The 20726-nt window shown below is 41.1% G+C and overlaps 1 pseudogene; it reads right to left on the reverse strand.

Moving 5' to 3' along the window:
- Window positions 1-11820: 11820 nt before the first annotated feature.
- On the reverse strand, window positions 11821-11937 carry LOC124709278 (annotated as a pseudogene).
- Between the last annotated feature and the right edge of the window lie 8789 nt (window positions 11938-20726).

Raw genomic sequence — 20726 nt, forward strand, 5'->3', positions numbered from 1 at the left:
ATTTCCGAATGCGTGGCTAGATAGGAACCTAAGAGGACAGTTTAAATTGCTGCGAATGAAACAAGCAACAATAAAATTCATATTTTTCCTTTTCACAAATATTTGGATCTTTATTTCTGAATATGTGGCGATTTCCGTGAGTGTGTAGTTAGGCACGAATGTAAGAGGACAAATTAAATTGCCGCGAGTGAATAGAGGAGCAATAACATTCATATTTTTTCTTGTCACAAAGTTGATAACCTATCATGCGGTTATCGGTATTACACGTGACGTCAAAATGACGTCACGATGCGAGAACTGTTGTGAAACGAACATCAGCCAATTAGTCCATAGCGCCCTCTCCCTTCTTCTTTACCTCCATGATAAATACTGTCTCCGAAAATAATGATATCTTTGTGCTCTCAGTCTGAGTTGATACTCAACTGCTTCTGAGTATCAGCGATTTAATCTGGTGCGAAACATTTTTCCCTTAATGCTGTATGAAAATATTTTCTTTTATTGTAGAAATGGATTTCCTGTATTCAGAATATCTGAGAGTTTGTTATTGGTCGTAATCACAGAGAATGAGTATTCTGTCTCTTTGGTCCTAATTTGACCAAACGATAATGCAACCTCTGATTAATTGCGATTACGTATGAGAACTATGGAAAGAGTTACATAATCAACCGTTCTTTTCTATACAATACACAAATACTGATTTACAGTGACTTCAGTTCTTTTCTTTTAACTAACTTTTTCCTCTGTCGTTAAACACGCAAGTAAGTTTTCCTTCCTCGCATTAGGTATGTTAGTAACAGAACTTATACCCACCTGACTTCTCACTAACCAAATTCATGAATACGCTTTATTTTACTTTAAATAATTTCTGTTGTTGGCTTTCCTTACAGGTTTTTTGAGCTTTTAGTGAATTTAATTCATCAGTAGTGATGACTTTAGATTTTCTGGCCAAGAGTGATATTTGTTAACGTCTTTTCCTTTAGCAAAAGCGCGTTCAGCTAGAACGTAGTATCAAAAACTTCGTTCTAATTGTAAGACGAGAAATATGTCTGTCTACTGAAATTAACAATCAACGCTAGCTCTTCATTTTGTTTTATATTTTTTCTAGCGTACGTAGTTTCTTTTATGTTCAACTTTAGATATTTCAATAAACCTGAACGTAGCTCATATGCGAGTGCAAGCAACAAAACTAATAATTCCTCCTATGAACTATAAGGATACACACAAAATAAAGGGAAATAAAAATCCCAAGTGCCACTGTCTCTTTGGTCCCTGAAAGCTATACAATTCCACAAAGCTATGCCTTTGCAGGCGTCGGCAATTTGCGACCCTCTATAGTTTCTTAAATGAAAATCGGCGACTCGTCATTAATAACCAAATAAGTACCATTTTCACATTGTTCTCCTCGTTCAGTGATTCCTCTTTACTGCATTTTACTTTAAACAACTGTCAAGGGCACGACCAGCTCAAACGATTGTTAACAAAGTCAGTATTAACAAGCCAAGTAATTTCTGTCGCAATCTGCTAGTACCTATACATCCCCCATTACGCACTCGAGTCAATACTTCGATCGAGGCACCACAAAAAACCCAATTCGCCACGAAATAAGAGCAACAACTATGGGAATGTTATCAGTCAACCAACTAACAGTACGGTTCATCAGTAGGTACAGCTGTGTACTGTACGTGACAGCGAGCACAGTATTATTAATTGGCATAAAACAAACTACATGCATATACACAGAAGCATAATTCCCAAAATAGTAGTTGCTTATTGTTGTACGCACTTCCTTTATTCGTCATTGAAGTGCAGATGCTGAGTTTCTTTGACGTGTGCTCACTGTTCCGTTTCCCTGTGTTTTAATTACATTTGGACGTTGTCGCTTGATGAGAAATACACCTTGCCTTTACAAGTTCCCATAGCCTGGTGACAAGGAGGACGTGCTACAGCACCTCATCGACCAATCCATCGCTCATTAAATATTTCTCTTACGTGCTGTCGTACGAGGCGCAGAAAATGAGATGGTGTCTCGTCATGCATTAGCCAAATACGTTGAATTACTAGAAAGGTACCGTTCAGAAATCACGCAGATACTTTGTCCATATGAAATTAATGATTATTTATTTGTCTTACCAAAATTATGTATAAATGTTGACATAATTTTACACAACAGGAGACCAAAAATTGGACACTTCAAGCGCATTTGGTGTAGCTCTCATAAGATCTTGCATGGTGCAGGTGGTTGGCGATGTGGAACACTAAAGGAAGTGGCTGTTAGTCTGCTCAACCCCGTAGTGGCAAAGAACTGAGTCCACAGAGAAACCCCAACTCCGCTGATTGGTCTTGCATCTCGTTGTGTTTGATCGTAATCTATGGAAAGACTTCCATATTGACCACTTCTCCGAATGTCCACTGGGGCGTTCTTCCTTTGGAGCCATCCATTCTCCCAAATACCGACATTTCTCCCGCCATCGCGAGATCCTTGCCGCATGATACTAAATCGAATGTGATGCTTCACTTCCACGAACCTTCGAGAATTTGCATATGACAAAACGTGGTTAATTTTGTAATTTATTATACTAATATGCGTGAACCCATCTTAACTTGTATATAAAACTGGGGAAATAGATACTAAATCCTCAGCGTTCCGTCATGGAATGAGTTGGTACAACTGTAACTTGCTTAGTGGTTCTTGGGGACTCGGGGCTTGTGCACGCTGTGATTAGAAAACGAAACTGCTAGCGCAGAGCAAACCACGTAAGAGCGTAGTGTATACATTCAGCAACTATATTTATTTGTGCATTTATCTCAGGACCGTCGTCTACTCGTAACAATCCTAGGTCCTCCTTATGCGACGTCAGAATCGTGTGAGATCCATCAGCGTCCCATAGCCATGTTGTAAATGTTCCATTATATGCAAGTCGCTTGATAACCTAATTTCATCTCCAGATTCTATACGACGATGAGTATGTCGTTCGACGTACTCGAGCCGTGTCTGTCGATTATCACCTTGTAACTTTCTTTTAAAAATATGTTTCTTTGGAATATTTAAGTGAGAGCGTATGCACATATCAAATATGTAACTGTCTTTAAATATTATTGAATGAATGCGTTACTGAGGAATGCATACAAAACTGGAGTTACCGTGTAGCGTGTTGTAACTGCAAGCGGTGACCTTACTCTGTGTTATTGTTAGCAAAAACTTTATACCAATCGATTGGGCAATGTAGCTCCCAATACCAATAAAGAAATACAGTCACTGCAAAATACATTCAGCCCCTCAGGCACTGAATCCACTGGTCCTATTCAAAACTGATACCTCTGGTCCCTGTGCACATAAAAAATAATTTGAACTGTGTTACCTCTAAAGCAGCAATGGTGGAACGCGATATATTTTGGTCTCTCATAAAAAAATATGCTAGCTTCCAACGTCTTTGAAAAACATTTGAGCTGCGCAGGGAGGCGGTACTGATTGTGGTGAATTACTAACACTGATTTTTTTAGTGAATTATATGCCACGTTAAGTTTGGCTTTTCAAAAACATCTGACAACTGAAATTACATTACTTAGGAAAATTACATCCTTTTTTACTAGTTGATTGACAAAGAATGAGATTTATACAGCAAGTATATCTACCCTCACTAAAAAGCATAACTACAAATCATCAAATTACATATACCTATGTTAACAAACCTTAGGAACATTACAAAAGGGAAATATCTATCATTTTCATCAAATCGGTTTACGTATATTCTGGGGTTACTCAACAATTAAAAATTATCACCCTTCTAATCTATACCAACGCGCTGGCAAAACGAAAGTTATAATATTTTTTTAAATCTTTGCCTTGCTTGCGAGAAGACTTCTGCTTACATGTTCTCGCAATTCCTATATTAATCTATCACTTGGTGGCTTCACAGAGCACACCACAAAAACTGCCTACTCCATCCTCTTTCAGTCACTGACAGCTACCCACAACTGCGCGCCAAGCGCTCTCTTACTCCAACGCTACAATCTCAGAACAGCAACAGTATCTTTGGCTCTGCGGTCGTGCACAATCAGCGATCCGCATTATAAGCCTGTCAGAGACATACATCGTTTATAGTATCATAGTTTCATTTTAGTTTACTTTAATATTATTATTATATTCGGATGCCACATACAAGTGTGCTCCAGTACATACCTTTGAACCTTTTGCTAAACCGTAGCAGGATATCATGTGTACAGTTTCCTGCGTGGACGAACAGGACTCCAACTGATCTTTTGCGATGTTAATATTCTGAGGAATCTACGGCCTTCTGCTGATGCAAGTATAACTTCAAAATGATGTTACCAAGTGGCTAATGTACACCACAGCATCGCAGAGGTCTAAGTATAGAAACAGACACAACCAATAACAAATGAGCAATGGTCGTCGTGGGAAATGCAGCCTGCGCCACTGAGTACTGACCGAATCCTGATGGTGGAAGATATGTTCACTCCTAGTGTTTGGCCGCCAAGAGGAGGAGAGCACCCAGAGCACCAGACGTTCCGCCAATATCTCGCGGTGTCTCAGAAAGAGTGGCCATGTGATGACGGCTGTTCGAGAGTAATAAACTACGTTCTGACATCGGCTTTCACACTAACCCTTTTCCCATCCTCATACAAGGCAAACATGAAATCACACTACACACACACACACACACACACACACAGAACTACAATCAGAGGATACACCAAAGACCCAATCCACTCAGTTATATATTTTCACTTATTTATTTATTTAACCTGATCAGGTTAGGGCCATTAGGCCTTCTTTTTAATCGGACCGAGGTTCCACCCATAAACTACCGTTTTTTTATCACAGTTTCCTAAGAAATAACAACTCTGATATGACATGTAAGACTAAAATGATTTGATGGGCTGAAGTGGCAACGTGAATAATTAATACAGACTATGAACTAATGAAGTTAATGTTGACAGTACTTGTACTACTGCAGCTGCTGCCACTCGTAATAATAATAATAATCATCATAGTTGCAGACACAGAAAAAATTTATAGGTTTACAAGATAGATATTTTCTGATATGCCAATTCTGGAAATTTAGGAGACTGTATCAACTAAGAATATTTGAAAAACTGGAAGATGTGCAAGGGTAACGAGTGAGTAATACTGGCTCATGAAGAGATGCTAAGTGTTGATTTACTGGATATTTCATCAACTGTCTTCTAAAGCTGGAAATGTTGTTCAGTTTTCTAATATAGTGCTGGAGGTTATTCCAGAGTGGGATTCCTGTTCCTGAGAAGGTCTTAAATGTCATCAGCTGTCTTCTCAAGCTGGAAATGTTATTTTGTTCTTTAATATGATTCTGGAGGTTATACCACAGTCGGGGTCCTGCCACTGAAAAGGGCTTAGAGGAAGTGGCTGAACGGTGGAGTGGTACAGAAATGCTTTTGCTCCGCAGGGAACGGGTGTTTCTGCAATGTTGTTCAGATAGAAGCGTTAAGGTCGAGAAAAGATATGGGGGGTATTGTTTGTTGATAAGACAATAGAGAAGACAGAGGGTGTGAAAACCTCTGCTGTGTATAGCTGTGCATGTGCTGGTGAAAAATGATCAAACAGTCGAACATCACAGATATAACGAACACAGGTGCTGTGAACTTTCCTGAGAAAGGCCTTACAGGGTAACATCACTGCAGTCTATTTGATTGGAAGTATAAGAGTTTGTGAAAGCTTCTTTTTCCGGTCAAGACGGGATAGTTTTTTATATTTTTGTAGGGCATGAAGAGATGCTGATGCCTTCTAGCACATTGCAGTTGCGTGCAAAGTTCAATTTATATTTTCATCTGTTATTAGTGCTAGAATCTTTTCTGTGGGAGAGAATATGATATTTGTTCCATTTAAGGCTAAATATGGTAGAGATTCCCGATATTTCTGGTTAATGTGTCTAGAATGACTTGGGTTTTTGATGTTTTGAGCTTTAACCCTATATCCTACGCCAGGTTTGGTGGCACACATGGGTCGGTGCTGAAATTCTCGATACCAGTCTTCATGTACATTGGCTTTGCACATAGATACAACTGAAGGTAATCAGCGTAAGTGTGCTATTTCCAGTACAACAAAACTGAAGACACATCATTTGTGTACAAGTAAAATAGTATAGGACCTAATACCGAACCGTGGGGGGACACCTGATACTACCTGCCTCTGTTATGACTTCATAATGCCGTACACGACGCATTACTGTCGAGAAGCTAGGCGTGACGGAAATGTTTCCATTTTTATCCGCGAGAGATTTTTGCTCTAAGTATGGAAAGTAAAATGTCGAAGCGACGACGTGAAAAGCTTCGCTAAAGTAAAGGAAGAACATGATAGTCACCTGAACGTAGGCATCCATGGCAAGCTTCAAGTCATCTGTTACCTTTAGTAAGCCTGATGTTGTTCTGCGATGTTTACAGGACCCTGACTGGTATTCGTCTAAGAGGTTGTTTGTAGTTAGGTAGTCTGTTAGCTGGTCTTGGACTATTGTCGTCTAAGGCCTTAGGACAGTGCAGGAAGAATGAAAATATGTCAAGGTAATCAGTAGGTGGTCTGGAAACGTCATATTAAGGTAATGATTTAACTAGCCCCTGTTTCTGGGCCTTAGAGAAAAAAAGGTGCCATTATGAATGAAAGAAGGAAACCTTTCCAATTAGACAGCTGAACCTATCCTTCGAGGTATTCCTGTCAACCATCCCATATGAGAATCAAACAACTAGCTACACTAATTCTAGGAAGATGTCCCTCAAGTTTGTACAACCTGTGTGACATCACCCACAAATGCCTGGACTAAACTTAGTTCAACTCATGCATCGCTGTATTACTGTTTGTAAAATATAGCATTACATGTCGTAGGGTCTCCTAAGTTAATACGACCGTCTCTATTACACCACAGTCGGTCACATTAAAAAACTAGGACTTTTATGTTATGCTCTTTCCAACGTTTAACTGTAACTGCATATTTCTATGAGTATCGTACATCTCATGTTCAGTCTGAAGTATTGTATCCATAACAATGAACGCAGTCAGCCTTTCTGGATGTATGTGCTTTATAAAGATTAATTCATAATCAGTTCAATAGAGAGAGTTTTTGCACGACTGAATTGTTCTAGAGAATGCCACAAAAAATTCCACACACAAAAGCAATTCGCTTTTGTTCTCCCAGTTGCGGTTTTTGCTCTCTTCTGTTTCTCGCCTGATACTCCTACGGCAATGACGCAAAAAACTTGCATCGCCACACATGAAAGGAAATACTGTTTCGATACTGCCGCATAAGCTGGAGTCACTCTGTCTAAACGTCGCTCTCAGGATAGTTTTAAAAGCTGTTGTTTCCACTCGGTGCGACACTTGTAACGTGATTGGCTGTAACCTTGTGTTAGAAACACGCTGATATCATTCTATTTCCACTTTATAGTAAGTTGCTCCTGGACAGCATGAACGTTGATCTTTTGCAGTGAGCTTTTAACTGCTACACCATAAGCAAAACGAGGATAATGGAATGTAGTCAAATTAAATCGGGTGATGCCGAGGGGATTAGATTAGGAAATGAGACACTTAAAGTAGTAAAGGAGTTTTGCAATTTAGGGAGTAAAATAACTGATGATGGTCGAAGTAGAGAGGATATAAAATGTAGACTGGCAATGGCAAGGAAATAGTTTCTGAAGAACAGAAATTCGTTAACATCGAGTATAGATTTAAGTGTCAGGAAGTCGTTTCTGAAAGTATTTGTATGGAATGTAGCCATGTATGGAAGTGAAACATGGACGATAACCAGTTTGGACAAGAAGAGAATAGAAGCTTTCGAAATGTGGTGCTACAGAAGAATGCTGAAGATAAAGTGGGTAGATCACGTAACTAATGAGGAGGTACTGAATAGGATTGGGGAGAAGAGAAGTTTGTGGCACAACTTGACTAGAAGAAGGGATCGGTTGGTAGGACATCTTTTGAGGCATCAAGGGATCACAAAATTAGCATTGGAGGGCAGCGTGGAGAGTAAAAATCGTAGAGGGAGACCAAGAGATCAATACACTAAGCAGATTCAGAAGGATGTAGGTTGCAGTAGGTACTGGGAGATGAAGCTTGCACAGGATAGAGTAGCATGGAGAGCTGCATCAAACCAGTCTCAGGACTGAAGACCACAACAACAACAACCATAAGGTTATTGCAATCCTTAATGCGTGATCCTTTTATTTTTCCACACAGGATGCAGCAAGATTCGTTACATGCAACTGAGCGGCAGTATTCATGGTGTAAGTAGGCTGTTTAAGTTTTTATATTGGTAACGCCTCGTAGCGCTCTGTATGAAGATCACTGGCTGTGCTGTGTGCAGTCTGTGGTTGGTTTGCATTGTTGTCTGCCGTTGTAGTGTTGGGCAGCTGGATGTGAGCAGCGCGTAGCGTTGTGCAGTTGGAGGTGAGTCGCCAGCAGTGGTGGATGTGGGGAAAGAAATGGCGGAGTTTTGAAATTTGTAAGACTGGATGTCATGAACTGCTATGTATATTATGATTTTTCAACACTATTAAGGTAAATACATCGTTTGTTCTCTATTAAAATCTTTCATTTGCTAACTATGCCTATCAGTAGTTAGTGCCTTCAGTAGTTTGAATCTTTTATTTAGCTGGCAGTAGTGGCGCTCGCTGTATTGGAGTAGTTCGAGTAACGAAGATTTTTATGAGGTAAGTGATTTGTGAAAGGTATAGGTTAATGTTAGTCAGAGCCATTCTTTTGTAGGGATTTTTCAAAGTCAGATTGCGCTGCGCTAAAAATATTGTGTCAGTTTAAACACAGTCATGTATAATTTTTCTAAGGGGACGTTTCAATGGCCCCACTCTCTGTTCAACAACGACTCCGTCTTCCACTGTCTAGTAAGCACACTTCTATCCCAGCCATTAATGTCAACTTTCGAAATACTAATGATACTTATCCATCAAGAAGCTCATCATTTTTCTTATTCCTTTTGGCGATCACTTCGCTCGTAAACGGTTGTGTGGAACAAACCCCTTCTCAGACAAAGCCGTGCACGAGTGCTGAAGTGTAATACAGTAGCGGCAGGCTTGCCAACCCAGAGTGTGCGCTAACCATTTTTACCTCACAAAATTGCATATTTCTCTGCTTAATTTTAGCTTTTTTTAACGGTTCCGTACCTCAGTCGGTAAAAAAAGAAAAAATGAAATGATTGTATGGCATCGTTAGCCGAGAGGCCCCATCCGGAGAAGTTCGGCCGCCGAGTGCAGTCGACCCCACACTGGGAGACTCGGTTGCTGGTGATGAGGATGAGATGATGATGACGACAACACAACACCCAGTCCACGAGCGGAGAAAGTCTCCAACCTGGCTGGGAATCGAACCCGGGCCCATTGCACGGGAGGTAAACACGTAACCACTCTTTTCTTTCATTTCATTTTGTTCGATATTGTTCGTTGCATTTTTTCGGGGTGGGCGACCTATGACACCCATTCACGTTCATCGATGATCCGTTAACTCAGATTTTTTTTTTTTTTTTTTTTTTTGCAGAGGGCAGTTAACCCTCTGACCGAATACGCTGAGCTACCGTGCCGGCGTCAACTAAGCAGGTGGATGTAAAAAAAGGAACCTTTAGAGAACAGCTTTGTTGGGCGTCTGTTTGTGTCTGTCAGTCTGTCTGTCCGACAGTTAAGAACATTTCCTTCAGGAACGCCTATTAGTATCACGTTGATATTTATGTCACTTACTAAGGTATACGGTTTCATGGCGGTGTGAAAGCTTTACGCTTCTGTGTCTACGCAGTCAAAAGATACAGCCGTTAATGCCACACATTTTGACATTTGGAAACTTTCTCACCAAAAGTCATAGGCTACTTCCCATTGATCTAAAATCTTGAAATTTGGCAAGATGCTAGATCTCACAGTCCAAGTAAAGGAAAAATTCCGAAAACTGTTAAATTTCAATCATATATTACAAGTTACATCGTATTCATCATCCATCAGAAGCATAACAGAAAAATATTATTACATGCCAATTTAAAAGTGTACCCTGTAATCATGTTTTAGTAAATAAATAAAAATGTTTCATTAAATCTAGATATATAAACTGAAATGTCCTGCTCTTTTCTTTTTGTATGTCCGAACTAGTCTCAGGAACTATTGTACAGATTTTGATACGATCTCTGAATTGCAGGAACCGATATCTTACCAGTATCAATACCGATAAAAAGGAAGAAAGTCATCGACATTCTTGATTCCTCAGATGGATGAAGTATCTGTATACGTTATTAAGGTGGTCTGATTCCCACACAGCATGGTCTAGAGGTAGCGTCTTTAACTAGTGATCAAATCACCCTCGGTCCCAAGTTCGAACCTCACAAGTACTTAAATTCTGAATAAAAATCATCAGCAACGGCGGCCGAAGTCATCTTCGCTTTGTAAACCACCTCCTCAAAGAGAGCAGAGGAGCGGACAGAGGTTCAGGGTACTCTCTTGCTCTTGAGGTGGGAATCAGCCCCTAACAGGCGAAAGAATCAGCAATGATCAACGACATGAGGATGCAGAAGGCAACGGAAAACAATCCATTAAAGACACTTAACGTCTATGAACAGGAAGGTAGGGCAGAGAGTGAGTTACTGTGAACAGTTTAGCGACAGGGTTGTTCTCACCAAAATCGACAGAAAACCAACATCGAACACATCAGTTCAGTCGAAGGCGCAAGCAAAAGATGAACAGTAGGGCAAGTATATAAGGATACTGAACGGGTAATTCAGCACGTAAAGGGTGCTGCAAATATAATAGTCATGGGGCATTGGACTGAGGGTGTCGGGGAAGAAGTAGAAGAAAGGGTTATGGGAGAATATAGGTTTGGTAGTAGTCCTTCTCACATTTGGCCAGTTTTTTTCTTTTTTTTTTGTATAGAGATTTGTTTTAGCTTAGCAAAGAAACTAATATCACCGCCCTTTAGCTCACTCTATGATACAACGTTTAATATAAAGTTTAAATTTTACGATATTTCTGGCAGTTAACAACTACTAGTTTACGTCTGGGTTAATCAAGCTTCAATAGCCACCTTCCCACAGGAAGAGTGTTACTAAGTGCATTTAGTAAAAGAGAAGAAACCAAGGAACATTTGAGGGAAGCCTACAATGCATAGACTGTTAACGGTGATATTTTGTAAATGGTCGCCTTCCATGTTATCTTTGGACATACAATTTTGCCTGACTTTAATAATTTTACATTCAGATGTGATGCAGCTCTTTCCTTCCCAAAATCACTGAGATAGTCTTTAGCCAGAAGTACAGCTTTTCGCCTGAGGCCTGTAACGAACATTTCACAGGCTGAAATAGCCACCGATATTTACCACACTCTTTCCGTCAGACCGAAATAGCCAATGTAAATGACGCACCCATCTAAAGAGACTCAAGCACCAAAACTCGCTATGGCTTGTACAGGAGAGTATGCTACTCTGAGTGAAGTTTCTGCTATGTCTGTCATCAGACCGGCACGCGCTCTGGCCACATTTGTACGTAGCGCTCCGAGAGCTGCGGCGAGTGGGGGCTGTAAGCAGGAGCAGGGAGAAGCTACAGCTGGACGCAACCAGAGCGAGACAGTCGGCCTGTCACAGTCTACACAGCAGCAGCACTCCGTCTTCTAGCCACGAGTGGCCTACTGGGACCATCCGACCGCCGTGTCATCCTCAGTGGAGGATGCGGATAGGAGGGGCGTGGGGTCAGCACACCGCTCTCCCGGTCATTATGATGGTATTCACGACCGAAGCCGCTACTACTCGGTCGAGTAGTTCCTCAATTGGCATCACGAGGCTGAGTGCAGCCCGAAAAATGGCAACAGCGCATGGCTGCTGGATGGTCACCCATCCAAGTGCCTGCCACGCCCAACAGCGCTTAACTTCGGTGATCTCACGGGAACCGGTGAATCCACTGCGGCAAGGCCATTGCCCACAGTGTACACACCTGTAAAAAAAAAAATTGAAAAGTGGAGAACCCGCAACATTCATTGCGTATTGGAAATTGATTTATACACAATCAGACTATTATGACGTGGAAATACGTTCACTGGAACATCATTACAGTACCAGCCACAAACACTATATTACGTATTTGTCTTCTGTCGAAGAAGAGGGAATGCTGGCTGAATCTAAAGTGGTCATTAGGGAAAAAAACAAAATTTGGAATAAATGGAGCAATAACAAAATCTTTTATTCTGGACATCTCCATTTATTTGCTTTCATGAAGACTTTTAATGCAAGGTGAGAATCATTTGGTAATAGATATGGTGGGCAAGATTGATACCATAAAATAAAAATTAATCCTGTAGAAAAATCGGCTTCAGGTTCATGACATTTTATGGACCAGACGTGACTAACTGCATTTCAGCAATTGAAACATTTCATTGTGACTCTACAAACAGATTCGAAGATTTTGCACGTTGAAGACTGATTTCGACTTATCTGTCAGACTGTCCTCGCTTTTGGCTGCTTATGTACCTTCACATTACCCACAATTTGAGCTGCTAGGCGAACTGTGTAGCAGCTGGCTTGATGACCTGTTTGTCCAATCCAGAAATTTGCATGATTCTCATCAATGTTACTCCAAGAGCAATACTTTCGACTGCACAGACAAATCGCTTAAGTTATTCCGATATTTGGTTCAACAAACGTGGGTCAACCTTTCTTTTATGAAGTTGTCAAAGTCTCTTAATATTCCTTTTAAGACATTTTAATTTGCATAAGACGATGTGCTTGGATCACGAACCATAGTTTCACATATATTACACATTCTAAAATCGAAATGTGTATAAATTTGTAAACATCACAAATTAACGTTAAGTGCTCTCTATGTAAAGATTTCGTAGTTCTGTTCCATGTATCAGCTCTGTGTAATTTACTTATTTAATTTTATTGTTTTGGTGGAAAAATAAAAAGCTGAAAATAAAAAGTAGTGACAGAAACCAGCTTATGAAAGTATGTTGCACTATTCGCGCCTTGGAAGAAATCATACTGTGCTGCAAACACGTGTTCCTAAATTTGGCACGTGCGCAGCTTTCAGCATGTAGACGTCTCACTGGTAAACCTGCTCGGAATAACGCAGTGGTGGGGATAGCCGGCGAGCTGACGAGATTTGCCTCCGCTCGCAGAACTAGAACACGTCCTGCGAGCGCTAATCTTGACCAGACCTGATATATAGTAGCATTCAGAATTGATTCTACATGAATGGAAAAGTACTTAAGCTTCAAACGCAACAACTTCTGTGTCTGTAAAACAGGTAATATTTTTTTAAAAATCTGGATATCTAGCTGGCGAACTATGAATGTTAAAATCGTCATTTCCAGAGCTCCCCATAGTCCTTCAGCTTGAGGAGAAAAAACGCAAGAACAATAAACACCAAACTAAACATAATATGGAACACGAAAAAAAATTAAAAAAACACTGGAAAGATTACGGATAAATTGGTTCAGATGGCTCTGAGCAATATGGAACTTAAAACTACTTAAACCTTACTGACCTAAGGACATCACACACATCCATGCCCGAGGCAGGATTCGAACCTGCGACCGTAGCGGTCGCGCAGTTCCAGACTGTAGAGCCTAGAACCACTCGGCCACCCCGGCCGGCCCTTACAGGTAGATTCAGATGGAGCCTGTTAACTGCTGCCAGTTATGAGTACCTCCAGAAAAATATTATTACTTAATTTATCCTCAGCATTCTGTCAGGCGCCGATCCTATTGGCTTTCCCAAGTTTCTGTAAGCCCACCGATCGATGTTTGTGCCACTTATTGCATCGTCTGGTTACGAGATGACCGAATGGATCAGGTTTCGGAACCTTACAAGGATTTTCAGGGAAATACTCTTAGTTTCGGAAGTTACAGTATGAGCGAACAGCTTCAGATGTTTAAATCTCCCAACTAAAAGCCAAAGAGTCGACGTATCCGGTCAGCAGATTGTAGTGTTACATTGATTACGTTTTGTTCATCGCTGGTTTATGAGAAAAGTAAACATGATGCTATTTATTCTTCTACGACTGCTGTTACCTCATTAGATTCTGCTTCCCCCGGAATGTGAATAGCGCCTGTAGAGTACAGTACAGTCGCGTGCGATATTCACGGTACGCCTTTGCCGTCGCGTCGCATCGCACTCATCGATGCACTGAGCCATCAGCCGCTCAAAGCTGCCCAGCCCGCCGTTGGTGTCACCGCCAGGTGAGGATCAAGCTTGCTGTGAGGAGCAGTTCTCACTGAGCAGATGTGATTCGAAACTAGGTCGTTTCGAGTCGGTTCTGTTGTTAAGTGTCACTCTGTCGTTTTCAGGTGATTATCCACACTCATCTATGCACTGGTGGGCTGGATAAGCGTTAGGCCTAAGTTGCGCTTTTCACAAAACGGAAGAATTCTAAAAAACACGTGTGCATTAGAACAGTAATACGTCACTAGAATTTGGGCGCTGATGACCGCGCAGTTGAGCGCCCAACCAAACCAAACATCATCATCAACGACACTAGAATTGAACACTGGCACATGCACCAGTATATTTACCCGTTAGAATGGTTCAAATGGCTCTGAGCACTATGCGACTTAACTTCTGAGGTCATCAGTCGCCTAGACCTTAGAACTAATTAAACCTAACTGACCTAAGGACAACACACACATCCATGCCCGAGGCAGGATTCGAACCTGCGACCGTAGCGGTCGCTTGGTTCCAGACTGTAGCTACCCGTTAGTCAAAACGTACACGTCATAAAAGGACATTTTTGCAAAAACAGAGAGTGATGCATCGGATATGCACCTATCCAATTTTTATCACGTTTCTCAGTAATCTCATAAGACATTAGTTCCCCACTTATACACTAGATACAAAAAATTTATGATACAGTCCATAGGACTAAACCATACAGTATAAAAGTAGCAAAGTGTTTAGAAATGCCTGATCTTAGTACTCACCAGTAAGGAAACGAGCCACTTGCGCTCGACCGACCGCTGTGTCGACCTACGCCAATGGCGTTATCTGATGTGGTCAGCACACCGCACTCTTGGTTGCTATCAGGTTTCTTGGCCTTGTAACCGCTGCTGATTTGTCAAATAGCTGCTCAGTTGGTCTCACGAAGCTGACTGCACCTCGCACCATTCCACTCACCAACAAAAAAACTCTGACAGTATTGGGGAGCGAACCCAGGTCCCCGCCCCCCTCTCCCCTTTAACATCATAGATTAAGGGTCGACCTGCGACAGCAATCGCACAACTTGCGTACGGGCCGCTAGACGCCGCCGCGAGCGCTAAGAGTGCATTGCGATCGCAGGCGAGCGTGTTGCGTAAGGGCTGCGAGGTGCCGCCACGAGCGCAACCGTATATAAGTGCCGACAAACTAGACCGCGCATTGGCGCTAGTGTCGCGTCCCCACAACGAACGTGATAGAAACCGCCATTTGTAGGGAAACAGTGCGTAAACAGGGTTCGTTCGTATGCTGCTTTTAAATGTAACAGTATAATTGAAGCAAAGACGAAGACGGAAACAATGTTACATTTCACAGGTCAGCCATTTCTGGTTGTTGATTACTTTCTATTACTTGTATATAGTATGTTCATGGAGAAATAATACATCATGAGCGTTTGTTTTTGTTTAGGTTTCCCCTTACAAACGATTTTCTAAATCGGAAATGGATAGTTGCTACTCGGAGAGAGAACTTCCAACCGACAGCAAATCATTTGCTGTGCTCTCTTCATTTTGAAGAGAATTGTTACATGGAAAATTATGTAAATAGACGTCAACTGAAGGACGATGCTATACCGATAGTATCTGGATTTCCAACTCCTTTGAAAAAGGTATAGTGTCCTGGAAATCGTGCAATATAGGCCTGGGTTAAAAAGTGTGGAAATACTGTCAGTGTGTATAATTTTGAACGTTCCTCTTCCAGGTTTCCAAGACAATCAAATACATATTAAGTATGAATCAGAGGTAGTTCGAATAATTGCGTTTAGATACTTAACATGTGTTGTCAGGTGGTGATTATACTTCCTAAATGGTCAAATATTTGATCAAATGTTGCAAACTCAATCACTTTTAGAGGTACTATCAGTGTTAAAAACTAATGTGCGAATGAAATTCATATCTTATTTAAAGTGATATGGGTTATTACAATTAATCATACCAAAATTCTAGTGTAAACAATACTGTGCTAAACAAAAGTAAGCATGCAAAATGTACACAGTAGTCGGCAAAAAGCAAACAGGACCTGACAGGAAAATTACGTGAATTAAATAATAATCCTACTGTCTGCTACTTTAAAAGTTTCATGTAATTATCTAATGCAAATAACTCGATGTAAACTCGCTCCACCTTGTCAGGCCAGAGCCTTACATTCTTAAATTTCGCGTCTCTATGCAGACGTATTTCGGAAATTAGGAAACTTCATTCATTTAAGTGTACTTTTAAAATAGACTTGAATACTCAGTAGTTTTTTAAACAAACATGTGTTTAATTTGTGCTTCAATTTGCTCTTGTTGCGTCTCATATACGTCAAATCACAACCCCAGTACTAGAATTCATCCCTGCAAATGGCTGCGATCAGCTACTTCAATTGGGGGACAGTTGCCTTGGTTCTCCGCTACGGCGTGGTAGGGGCTTGGTGCCGACGGAGTTCGGCCAGCTCTCATTTTGTTGGCATCTCATTTTTGCCTATTGTCTTATTTGCTTAGTTGCTTAGCTCTTATTCGTTTATGGCTTGTGTTATTGTGCTCTCTTTCAGTCAGTCTGATTGTTTTGATTTACTCCCAATTGAGAAGTGCTCATTTTGGCATTTCACTTTTGCATATTTCTCATTTTCCTAATAATATGCTCCTTAGCTTTTTACAGTTGAATTGATTAACATAGTCTCATGTACTGTTTGTTCATTTCAGCCTGTATATATTTTGATGTTCTTTAAATACTGTAATAATTGTGAGCAGCATTTCTTCCCTTAAACTTGTGTAAAGTATTCTCGATGTAGAATTTGTTCTGTGACACAGGTGTAAGGATTTGAATATAAATCATATACGAAACTGTGCTTTAAAAGGAATTTATTTTTTCAGTTTGTACTACATCAGACGACAATTTTGTGATATGGGGGAGAAATTTGAGGGGCGGACCCATGGAAATAGTCTTAAGTAATCCCCTTTAAAAAAAAAATTTGTGTGTGAAAGACGTGACACTGTAGGCACCGAAAATATATATATATATATATATATACGTCACACGCACACACACACACATATATATATATATATATATATATATATATATATATAACGTCACACATATATATATATATATATATATATATATATATATATATATATATATATATATACGTCACACCCACCCCCCACATAGGAAACTGAAAATGTAGCATTGATATTTCGGAGGGAGGTAATGAGCTTATTAGCGTATCCAATTGTAGAAAAGTCTAGTAGGTCTGGATGGAGTGGCTGTGGCTGAATAGTGAGTGAAATGAGTCATGTGTCAAGTACGCGGCCAGTGTGCCAGTCCGGCTGGAAAATATTCAAGTCTGTGGTGGTGGGGATCGTTCTGGTGATTATAACCAGTTCTTTCCTTGTCCACGGCTAAACTGCAGTTAGGTCAGAACAAATGAATCTCTGTACGACATTGTTCTGTAACTGTCATTCTGTAGAGAGCTACTGTTACAACGATGTTGAGTAACTTCTCCCTAGTGAGAACCTTTCCAGTGATTACACTCAGTGAAGCGGGTTTGACATCCAATGCCAGAAATTTTTAATAAACACTCCACCGTAAAGTCGGTGTACCTGGTGAATGCTCAAATGCTTGTTGTTATCAAAAAGTTGTGGAACAGTGGGGGGATTCCTCTCCCATGCATTTTGCCGTAATGAAATAAACTGGACGTAACACTGCAGGCGAACTGGTTCAGTTGTGGATGCTGGTGCAAACTTTAGTTTTCGATAGTGATTCGGAATCCCTACCCAGCGTGAGCGATACTTGGGCTTCATACTACGGCCTCAGCTTGCTCCTGAAGAGGCAGCCGCTGCTGCCGTGGGCATATCACATTAGCCCGTCCACCGACGCAACAGTGTCTGTAAATATCGCAGCCCTCCTCTTGTCCAGCAGTTCTCGCTATTCCCTAAGGCAGGGGTGGTCAAGATTTCGGCTCGCAGGCCGTGCCCAGGTCCGAGTACCAAAGCGCTCAGCCCCACTTCACATTTCCCCCACCGCCACGCCACACTGTCTGAGCGCAAGGAGGGGGAAGAGGCGAAAGCAGCGAATGTGCCGCTTTTAAAGGGCAGTGCAGTCACTGCAAACGACTTCGTTTTATATCTCCAATTTTTTTAATAGCACGGATCACAAAACAAGTTTTCTGTAATAATTAATATTGGCGTACTCAAAACACAATGTAATTTTTGTCTGGTACGAACTGTCAGCGTACGGGCAGACACATACAATTACACAGAGTTTCTCACTCTAGTTGCCACATTATCGTGACTTACTTAGTTTCATAATCGAGAAGAGGTGTTTCACACAATAACGTCGACCAAAATACTGTAGTAATTTTGCAACCTCATTATGGAAACTTGGAAAATCTATCTGAGTAAATCAATGTAAACGTCCTGGACAGTTTTAACGTACAAAGATTTTTTATTAAAACTGGTATTATCACGAAGGTCAATCAGTTGCTTCTGCACAAGCGCAGGGGGGCTTTCAACTGAAACGGCAAACGGCATCGAAAACAGCTCAAAAGCAGATGTGAGACTGACAGTGTCCTCAAAACCTCTCTGAAGCTATCCTTGTAATTCTTGCAAGGTCATAATGAATTTGTCAAACTTCTCACTTTCTTTAACACCTGTGAGCTTAGGGAACTGGACTGTCTTTGTCAGAATGTGTCCCTTCTACAACGAAATTTTCTTCTACAATGCATTCTCATCAAGTCAGAAAAAGTTACCTTGCAATGTCTTACTAAGAGCAGTGTGCAGTCCACTTAAAATGATAAGTCTCCAATCCATTGCGAATGGTCTAATTTTCTTTCATGCTCTCCTTTTTCCTTCATAAATTCAACAATAGCAAGTTTTAAATCGAAAATTCGTTCCAGGCATGCCCCTTGACTTAGCCAACATACTTTGCAGGAATATATGAAGCCTCCATACTCTTCGTTCATTTCCACTGAAAACTGTTGTAGTTGATAACTGAATAATGGGTGCGACTTCAGAAATTTTACTATTTGCACCATCAGTTTCTTCAAGTGCTCCATGCCTGCCAGTTTAACGCGAAGTGCTTGTTAATGTACAAAAGAGTGAAACCCGTCGGCCGATAGTTGTAACTTTTTGTTCTTTCGTTGCCGCATAAACGTTTAAATTCTTTCTGCGTGGTACTGTAATGTCGTTTCCCAGATATAAGCAACAGGCCTACACATCGCTTAAGTAAATTGAGAATTCTCATTCCTCTCTTCTGTCATTCCCATTCGTTTTGAAGTATTGTCATGACAGATCGCTAGGATGCCTTTTTTTGTGCAAACAGCCACTGGATCTGTGAACGTCCTTCATACTACGTAAAAGCAGCGAAGGGTAAACAGCGATGACTCCACGATTCTGCCGAATTCAGAGAGATTTGCAGGCCGAAAAATGGCCGACGGCAGTGCTAAATGGAACGTTGCGCTGTCCGATACTTCCGAGAAGGACCGAGCAGGGGCCTCGGCTGCGAGCAGCCCACACCTGCTCCAAGCCTGAGGTCAGGTACGCTTTGGCCGACCGTACCCTGAAGCCTTTGATACCTGCCATCGATAGTAGAGTGACTGGCCTTATCTGTGTTTACGCAATTCGATTCGCATCGCTCCCCGAACTGTTGACACAGACTTACGACAATCATTCCGCTCTCGACTTCGTTCACTTTGTGAACACCACCATCGACCGCAGGAACCATCTGTGTGTTCCATTAGCCTCCATATCACCATCAGTGCGAGTGATCGTAAACTGTGTTGCACCTACCCCGAATATGGAAGGAAAGCAAAATGCCGACTGGCCTGGAATCGTAGGTCTCAGTTACCGAATTTATTTTAGCTTGTAAGGAACCGAGAATAGTTTTAGCATAAACGGTTTTGAGATGCATTAGAGTGTTGCGCAGATCCAAAACACCTCGGAAATGCGTGTTGCTGTCTTTAGAAAGGATGACATGGAAGCCACCAGACCTGGCTGTAGTGACAAGGAGGGGCTGGTGAGCTAGGTGTTTGGTAGGGCTAGGCTGTCAAACAAACATAATTCGCCCAGTAACTGTTCATGAAAATAAGCCAGCGCTGCCCTCGTAAGTAACAAAATACAAAAGATTTCCAAAAGCGTTATAGTACAATTACCAATGCCAGCAGGTGTCCAACTAGCTTACTTTTACAATCAGCCGAATGTGGGTAGGACGCAAACCTGGCACCAGTTCATAGTACTGGATGCATCGTACAGGATCTAGTCAAACAACCCAGTCGCTGAAACTTCTAAAACATATAAATAAAACACATTAAACAAACGCACTATAACTAAATCGCAAAAGCGTGTGACTTCGAAGTTCCTCAAATTACACACTGCATTACCCGTATCCGGAAATATAATTAAAATAACTTTTCATGATACAAAGAAATATTCGAAATACCACAAATGAGAAAAAAAAAACAGAGCTTGTATCTGACGGCAATAGCTACTGTTATTGTGGTCTTCAGTCCGAAGACTGGTTTGATGTTACTCTCCATGTTA

This window comes from Schistocerca piceifrons, chromosome 7 (genome assembly GCF_021461385.2).
Source record: "Schistocerca piceifrons isolate TAMUIC-IGC-003096 chromosome 7, iqSchPice1.1, whole genome shotgun sequence".
Taxonomy (NCBI): Eukaryota; Metazoa; Arthropoda; class Insecta; order Orthoptera; family Acrididae; genus Schistocerca; species Schistocerca piceifrons.